Source organism: Gossypium hirsutum, chromosome A04, assembly GCF_007990345.1.
Source record: "Gossypium hirsutum isolate 1008001.06 chromosome A04, Gossypium_hirsutum_v2.1, whole genome shotgun sequence".
Classification (NCBI taxonomy): domain Eukaryota; kingdom Viridiplantae; phylum Streptophyta; class Magnoliopsida; order Malvales; family Malvaceae; genus Gossypium; species Gossypium hirsutum.
Window position 1 is genome coordinate 10,467,833 of NC_053427.1, and position 9,628 is coordinate 10,477,460.

A 9,628-nucleotide genomic window follows, 5' to 3' on the forward strand; every position below is an offset into this window, starting at 1 on the left:
TTTTCGAAAATTGTGCAACCTCTCTGCAACCTATTACAAAAGGACAAGGAATTCGAGTTTGATCAATCATGCAGAGAGGCGTCTGACACACTCAAACATAAGCTCGTTTCGGCCCCTATTGTTCAACCACCGAATTGGAGTTATCCTTTCGAGATAATGTGCCATGCTAGTGACCATAGCGTGGGAGCAGTCCTTAGACAAAGGATCAAGAAAAAACCACACGTCATCTCCTATGCCTCTAAAACTTTGGACGCTGCCCAAAGCAACTATTCAACCATTGAAAAAGAGTTTCTAGCTATAGTCTTTGCCTTAGAAAAAATTCGTTCATATTTATTAGTGTAACACCCCAAACCCAACCCAGACGTTATGGCCGAATCTGACGTGCCACATTGGAGTTGAAAACCTACGTTCCGTTTTAGTGTTTTAAAAACCATATATTTTGTTGAGTTAACAAGGTGTATGGAAGTTGGGCACCAGGTAGGTATCCGAGACAAAGGAGGTGAGCCATGAAGGCTGCTTAAGTACCAAGCTCTTTGATTGGATCCAATCCTAGACATGCCCACAACCATAGCCACACTTTGTTATATCGAGTTTAAATTTGTTTAAGTGAACGACTTTGATAAATCGATTGATCGTGGTGTTGAACTCTTTTGAAAACAAGTATCGTTTTGTAAACACGTCCTAAGTCTAGCCCATTTGCATAATTATCAACCAGGTTTGAAGTTATTAAAATTAAAATAATCCCGAAAAGAAATAAAAGGAAAGTTAAAATGGCCTTATTACAACCCAAAAATAAATAATAATTAAAGGAAATTTAATGAAAGCCAACGCTTGTTTAAAAGCCAAAAGATGATCACTGTGGCTACTCTGAATCCCCTCCGGCCCAAGTCCCCACATCTAAGCTCACCTGCAAGGTTAAGGAAAGGGGGGTGAGTTTGGAAACTCAGTGTGCAACAAGCCCCTTTTAGAGCCCAAAACAATGACAGCCTGTTGGGTCTAAGCCTAAATCCAATCTCAAACATGTACTGGGCCATAGCCCATTTCATATTTCATATGTTATAACACTGGGCCGAAGCCTTTTCAAATTTCATATTACTGGGCTGAAGCCTTTACTGTAAACGGTATGGCCCATAGGCCCATTTCAATATCACATATAATGTCAATGAAAGAATGCAAGCCCAATTGGGGAGACTACTCAACCCACCATCCGCTACTCTCCACCCGTACCAACCAACACACCATGTGGGGATTAACTCGACCCACCCCGCCATAACTCTCCACTGGCAGCATAGCTGCTTTATCATATAACTAGAGGCCTAGCCTCTTTTAATAACTGGGGCAAAAGCCCTTTTTATAATTGGGGCATAAGACCTTTATCATAACTGGGGCATAAGCCCTTCATCATAACTGGGGCATAAGCCCTTTATCATAACTGGGGCATAAGCCCTTTAATAACTGGGGCATAAGCCCTTTAATAACTGGGGCATAAGCCCTTTTGCACTTCCTCCATCCATATAAAAACCCAACCCAATGCATTTACGAACATCTCATGTGCATATCATACATATCATCTGCATATCATACATGTCATGTGCATATCATACATATCATGTTTATCAAAATCCCATGCATTAAGTTCATATATAAACACTAGGGGTATAATGGTCATTTTTACCTAGGGGCAAAACGGTTATTTTCATATTATAAGGGTAATTCTGTAATTTTACCAAAAATTAGGGATTTTTCCATTTTCATCATTAGTTACTAACTATTCATTTGTTTAACCGCGTTTCTAGCCTACTTTTAACGAAACGAGAGTTATTGGGCCTAAAACCCCTAATGGGCCCTACTTAGCCGATTTTGTCATCTAGGCCCATTTAGCCTATATCCATAATAGTATTAATAGTTTTAACAGGCAATTCAACAGATTTCTATTTTCTACCAATTTTACCCAAATGGGCTCGAAAGCCTATTGGGCCCTATTTCAGCCCCTCGAGGCCCAACTTACCGTGAACGCCAAAAACACGTCCTTACCGTTTCCATTGTTCTCGATCATCATCTCATCGATTCTAACTAACTAATGAGCGTTCGCTTGCTCACAAGTCCTCGAAATGCCAGAATTTCGGCATTTCGACTTTTCGGCATTTATCACTTTAAGCTATGAAAAAGGGTTCATTACACACCTGATTTGCGATATTCCTTGACGAGATCTCCTATGCGATTTCTCCTATAATCAACCACTTATAGATTAGACCATGTTATTATTAAACCAAATCGAAAACTACCTATTATCATCACTTACACATTCGGCCACCATTCACAATGGCCCTTGGGTTCATACTTTTGCCGAAGTTGATGACTAGATTTAGTCACTCCGATGATCCAAGCTTTTCACACACTCCTTGATCGGTAGCCTTTAATCCTCACTAGCACCAACAAACCAAATAACACCAAAAACCCTTTTAGCCTTAGTCGACAGAGGGGTTTTCAGCTTTTCTTAAACCACAAGATACAAATGGAAAGAAGGTTCGAATACTTACCAAGAGATCTACTCGTTGAAGAACGTTCCAAATACCTTCCTACCCCATATCCGTTGTGAATCCAACTTAAACGTGCGTAGAAAATAGATCTAAATATTAATTCCCGAATCACTAAAATATGAAGCTTTCGGCTTTTCAGCAAATATTAATCTAAGCTATTACGAGGGTTAGTACACACCTGTTACGGGTTGAAGTTGAAACGTTTCCAAAATCAATCGCCTACGATAACTACCACCTGTCACTCAAACTCAACTATTCCAATATCAATATATGTAAATCCTAAGCACATCAGTCATACGGAACATAAGGGCATATTCGTCATTTTACCATACAGGGGTAGTACGGTCACTTTACCCTACAGGGGCTTTACGGTCTTTTTACCTAATAGGGGTATTTTAGTCATTTCATCCTACAAGGGTGTTTTGTTAAATCTACAAACTAAGGGTATTTCAGTAATTTTGTAAACCAATGGTATTTCTATAATTTTTAGAATGTCAAGGGTATTTCTGTAACTTTGTAAATCAGGGGTATTTTGGTAATTTTACAAATTGAGGGTATTTCGGTAATTTCACAAACCAGTGGTATTTTGGTAATTTACAAACTAGGGGTATTTTGGTAATTTTACAAATTGAGGGTATTTCTGTAATTTTACAAACCAAGGGTATTTTAGCAATTTTACAGACTAGGGTATTCTAGTAATTTTGTAAATCGAGGGTAAAACAGTAATTCTTTAAATTGGGGGTACTTTGGTAATTTTACAAGTCGAAGGTACTTCAGTAATTTTACAAATCAAGGGTATTTTAGTATTTTTACAAACTAAGCGTATTTCGGTAATTTTAGTAAACTAAAGTATTCTAAACAGGGATAACAATATGAATGGGCCTAAAGCCTATTCTCGGCCCAAATGGGCCCACACGCTCGTGTGGCCCTTTTAGCCCAAATCTAGCCACAAATATTAGATTCACCTAGCCTAGCCCAATATTTACTACACAATCAAACAACTTATCCAATTGGGCCTGTAGGCCCATTAGGCCCACATGACCCCTTTCGACCCATCGCGGCCCGAAGTAGCCATCCTACAGCTAGAGTAGTAAGAAATACACACCTGATAGGGGACTGGAGTTAATCCACACTCCGAGCACTCTTAGCCGATACCCAACCCAAACGAGCACGCCATATAGCGAAAGGGATCAGCCAAGAAAGGTACATTTACTCTCCTCATGGTTCCCTCTATTTAAAGCCAGCTTTACAACCACTCTTATATTAGCTTCCTGATGTGGGATCCCCCCAACATTAGAGTTTAAATTCAACACCAACTCTTGCCGCCCCCTGTTAGCAAAATAAATGCTCTTTGCTTGCCATGGGATTCGAACCCATGCCTCCCCTCAGATGCTCCACACGCTACTTGCCACTAAGCCACAAGGCTTTTTGTGTCACATTTTATGCCCAATTAATTATAAGGTCTAAAGGCCAAAGTCCAGGTTCCCTTTAAAAAACCCAAAATAAATTGCAAGAGCCAAGGCTTGAACCCAGGCTTCCATACAACCTTAATGACGCCACAACCACTAGACTACAAGCTTCCTTGTGTCATCTATTTAACACAATAATTTAAAAACCCTCATCCAAGCATCTAGGTTTTTTTTCACTTAATACCAAAATTTTTGCTAGAGCCCAAGTTTGAACCCAAGATTTCTCTAACACTTCTCAGGGCCATTAACTACCAAAGCGGACATTTAATTGTGCCATTTCATTGCACAATTAAATGCCTATATAAAACCTCCTTACGGACCCACACTCAAGGCCCAATACTTCTAGGCCCAAATTCGGGGTGTTACAATTCTACTCCCCTTAAAGAAATTTTGTCCTCGAAATTTCCAACTATCAACTAACCGTATTACTCAAGTCAAACCTCTATGCTTCCGCTACGCACTCTAATTAAAAATAATTCTTAGTACGACCCAGAACATCTAATTACCAAAGTAAAGAAACATTTATCAAGCACGCATACAATTCGTAACAAATATTTAAATAAAATGAACTTGGCGATCCCGAGCTCGATGCTCCTTGGACCCACATCTAAAACATGCTCCTGTCTTCCTATGGCATTCACCCGGATGACGTCCGTTGCAGTCTTTGCAGATTGGATAGTTTGGTCGTGCCTTAACATGTTTCAGAGAACGAGGCTTGGTTTTTTGAGAACTAGAATCCTTCCTTTTCTTACAATCCAAGACCATGAGGAGAGTAAATGTACCTTTCTTGGCTGATCCCTTTCGCTATATGGCGTGCTCGTTTGGGTTGGGTGTCGGCTAAGAGTGCTCAGAGTGTGGATTAACTCCAGTCCCCTATCAAGTGTGTATTTCTTACTACTCTAGCTGTAGGATGGCTACTTCGGGCCGCGATGGGTCGAAAGGGGTCATGTGGGCCTAATGGGCCTACAGGCCCAATTGGATAAGTTGTTTGATTGTGCAGTAAATATTGGGCTAGGCTAGGTGAATCTAATATTTGTGGCTAGATTTGGGCTAAAAGGGCCACACGAGCGTGTGGGCCCATTTGGGCCGAGAATAGGCTTTAGGCCCATTCGTATTGTTATCCCTGTTTAGAATACTTTAGTTTACTAAAATTACCGAAATACGCTTAGTTTGTGACGTGCCACATTGGAGTTGAAAACACACGTTCCGTTTTAGTGTTTTAAAAACCATATATTTTGTTGAGTTAACAAGGTGTATGGAAGCTGGGCACCAGGTAGGTATTCGAGACAGAGGAGGTGAGCCATGAAGGCTACTTAAGTACCAAGCTCTTTGATTGGATCCAATCCTAGACATGCCCACAACCATAGCCACACTTTGTTATATCGAGTTTAAATTTGTTTAAGTGAACGACTTTGATAAATCGATTGATCGTGGTGTTGAACTCTTTTGAAAACAAGTATCGTTTTGAAAACACGTCCTAAGTCTAGCCTATTTGCATAATTATCAACCAGGTTTGAAGTTATTAAAATTAAAATAATCCCGAAAAGAAATAAAAGGAAAGTTAAAATGGCCTTATTACAACCCAAAAATAAATAATAATTAAAGGAAATTTAATGAAAACCAACGCTTGTTTAAAAGCCAAAAGATGATCACCGTGGCTACTCTGAATCCCCTCCAGCCCAAGTCCCCACATCTAAGCTCACCTGCAAGGTTAAGGAAAGGGGGGTGAGTTTGGAAACTCAGTGTGCAACAAGCCCCTTTTAGAGCCCAAAACAATGACAGCCTGTTGGGTCTAAGCCCAAATCCAATCTCAAACATGTACTGGGCCATAGCCCATTTCATATTTCATATGTTATAACATTGGGCCGAAGCCTTTTCAAATTTCATATTACAGGGCTGAAGCCTTTACTGTAAACGGTATGGCCCATAGGCCCATTTCAATATCACATATAATGTCAACGAAAGAATGCAAGCCCAATTGGGGAGACTACTCAACCCACCATCCGCTACTCTCCACCCGTACCAACCAACACGCCATGTGGGGATTAACTCGACCCACCCCGCCATAACTCTCCACTGGCAGCATAGCTGCTTTATCATATAACTAGAGGCCTAGCCTCTTTTAATAACTGGGGCAAAAGCCCTTTTTATAATTGGGGCATAAGCCCTTTATCATAACTGGGGCATAAGCCCTTCATCATAACTGGGGCATAAGCCCTTTATCATAACTGGGGCATAAGCCCTTTAATAACTGGGGCATAAGCCCTTTAATAACTGGGGCATAAGCCCTTTTGCACTTCCTCCATCCATATAAAAACCCAACCAAATGCATTTACGAACATCTCATGTGCATATCATACATATCGTGTGCATATCATACATGTCATGTGCATATCATACATATCATGTTTATTAAAATCCCATGCATTAAGTTCATATATAAACACTAGGGGTATAATGGTCATTTTTACTTAGGGGCAAAACGGTCATTTTCATATTATAAGGGTAATTCTGTAATTTTACCAAAAATTAGGGATTTTTCCATTTTCATCATTAGTTACTAACTATTCATTTGTTTAACCGCGTTTCTAGCCTACTTTTAACGAAACCGAGTTATTGGGCCTAAAACCCCTAATGGGCCCTACTTAGCCGATTTTGTCATCTAGGCCCATTTAGCCTATATCCATAATAGTATTAATAGTTTTAACAGGCAATTTAACAGATTTCCATTTTCTACCAATTTTACCTAAATGGGCTCGAAAGCCTATTAGGCCCTATTTCAGCCCCTCGAGGCCCAACTTACCGTGAATGCCAAAAACACGTCCTTACCGTTTCCATTGTTCCCGATCATCATCTCATCGATTCTAACTAACTAGTGAGCGTTCGCTTGCTCACAAGTCCTCAAAATGCCAGAATTTTGGCATTTTGACTTTTCGGTATTTATCACTTTAAGCTATGAAAAAGGGTTCGTTACACACCTGATTTGCGATATTCCTTGACGAGATCTCCTATGCGATTTCTCCTATAATCAACCACTTATAGATTAGACCATGTTATTATTAAACCAAATCGAAAACTACCTATTATCATCACTTACACATTCGGCCACCATCCACAATGGCCCTTGGGTTCCTACCTGTGCCGAAGTTGATGACTAGATTTAGTCACTCCGATGATCCAAGCTTTTCACACACTCCTCGATCGGTAGCCTTTAATCCTCACTAGCACCAACAAACCAAATAACACCAAAAACCCTTTTAGCCTTAGTCGACAGAGGGGTTTTCAGCTTTTCTTAAACCACAAGATACAAATGGAAAGAAGGTTCGAATACTTACCAAGAGATCTACTTGTTGAAGAACGTTCCAAATACCTTCCTACCCCATATCCATTGTGAATCCAACTTAAACGTGCGTAGAAAATAGATCTAAATATTAATTCCCGAATCACTAAAATATGAAGCTTTCGGCTTTTCAGCAAATATTAATCTAAGCTATTACGAGGGTTAGTACACACCTGTTATGGGTTGAAGTTGAAACGTTTCCAAAATCAATCGCCTACGATAACTACCACCTGTCACTCAAACTCAACTATTCCAATATCAATATATGTAAATCCTAAGCACATCAGTCATACGGAACATAAGGGCATATTCGTCATTTTACCATATAGGGGTAGTACGGTCACTTTACCCTACAGGGGCTTTACGGTCTTTTTACCTAATAGGGGTATTTTAGTCATTTCATCCTACAAGGGTGTTTTGTTAAATCTACAAACTAAGGGTATTTCAGTAATTTTGTAAACCAATGGTATTTCTATAATTTTTAGAATGTCAAGGGTATTTCTGTAACTTTGTAAATCAGGGGTATTTTGGTAATTTTACAAATTGAGGGTATTTCGGTAATTTCACAAACCAATGGTATTTTGGTAATTTTACAAACTAGGGGTATTTTGGTAATTTTACAAATTGAGGGTATTTCTGTAATTTTACAAAACAAGGGTATTTTAGCAATTTTACAAACTAGGGTATTCTAGTAATTTTGTAAATCGAGGGTAAAACAGTAATTCTTTAAATTGGGGGTACTTTGGTAATTTTGCAAGTCGAAGGTACTTCAGTAATTTTACAAATCGAGGGTATTTTAGTATTTTTACAAACTAAGCGTATTTCGGTAATTTTAGTAAACTAAAGTATTCTAAACAGGGATAACAATACGAATAGGCCTAAAGCCTATTCTCGGCCCAAATGGGCCCACAGCTCGTGTGGCCCTTTTAGCCCAAATCTAGCTACAAATATTAGATTCACCTAGCCTAGCCCAATATTTACTACACAATCAAACAACTTATCCAATTGGACCTGTAGGCCCATTAGGCCCACATGACCCCTTTCGACCCATCGCGGCCCGAAGTAGCCATCCTACAGCTAGAGTAGTAAGAAATACACACCTGATAGGGGACTGGAGTTAATCCACACTCCGAGCACTCTTAGCCGACACCCAACCCAAACGAGCACGCCATATAGCGAAAGGGATTAGCCAAGAAAGGTACATTTACTCTCCTCATGGTTCCCTCTATTTAAAGCCAGCTTCACAACCACTATTATATTAGCTTCCTGATGTGGGATCCCTCCAACATTAGAGTTTAAATTCAACACCAACTCTTGCCGCCCCTGTTAGCAAAATAAATGCTCTTTGCTTGCCATGGGATTCGAACCCATGCCTCCCCTCAGATGCTCCACACGCTACTTGCCACTAAGCCACAAGGCTTTTTGTGTCATATTTTATCCCCAATTAATTATAAGGTCTAAAGGCCAAAGTCCAGGTTCCCTTTAAAAAACCCAAAATAAATTGCAAGAGACAAGGCTTGAACCCAGGCTTCCATACAACCTTAATGACACCACAACCACTAGACTACAAGCTTCCTTGTGTCATCTATTTAAGACAATAATTTAAAAACCCTCATCCAAGCATCTAGGTTTTTTTTCACTTAATACCAAAATTTTTGCTAGAGCCCAAGTTTGAACCCAAGATTTCTCTAACACTTCTCAGGGCCATTAACCACCAAAGCGGACATTTAATTGTGCCATTTCATTGCACAATTAAATGCCTATATAAAACCTCCTTACGGACCCACACTCAAGGCCCAATACTTCTAGGCCCAAATTCGGGGTGTTACAATTAGGAACTAAGATTGTGGTTTTTTCTGATCATGCAGCCCTCAAATATTTGATCAGGAAGAAGGAAGAAAAACCGAGACTTATAAGGTGGATACTACTTTTGCAAGAGTTCAATCTCGAAAGAAAAGATAAAAAAGGACATGAAAATTTGGTGGCTAACCATCTGAGCCGAATTCCTCCATCAAAGGATGTAACACCACTTAAAGATGATTTTTTGGATGAAAACTTGCTTGCTGCCCAGACGATTTTTCCTTGGTATGCAGATATGGTGAATTATCTTGCTACATGTATAGTCTGTCCTAACTTATCACGATCTGGAACAGACAAGATCAAACGCGAGTCTAGATGTTATATTTGGGATGACCCCTATCTTTGGAAATACTGTTCCGACCAGGTAATTCTTATGCATGTGGTGGACATTTTGGCCCCAAACGAACTGCGCATAAAGT

At 39.7% G+C, this 9,628-nt stretch overlaps 1 long non-coding RNA gene across 1 annotated transcript; it reads right to left on the reverse strand.

Moving 5' to 3' along the window:
• Positions 1–711: 711 nt before the first annotated feature.
• Positions 712–2,605, reverse strand: LOC107949355 (uncharacterized). The gene is made up of 4 exons (XR_005925467.1): positions 2,541–2,605; positions 2,303–2,426; positions 2,184–2,227; positions 712–907 (listed from the first exon to the last, which is right to left on the reverse strand). It is a non-coding gene; the product is annotated as an uncharacterized lncRNA (long non-coding RNA).
• Between the last annotated feature and the right edge of the window lie 7,023 nt (positions 2,606–9,628).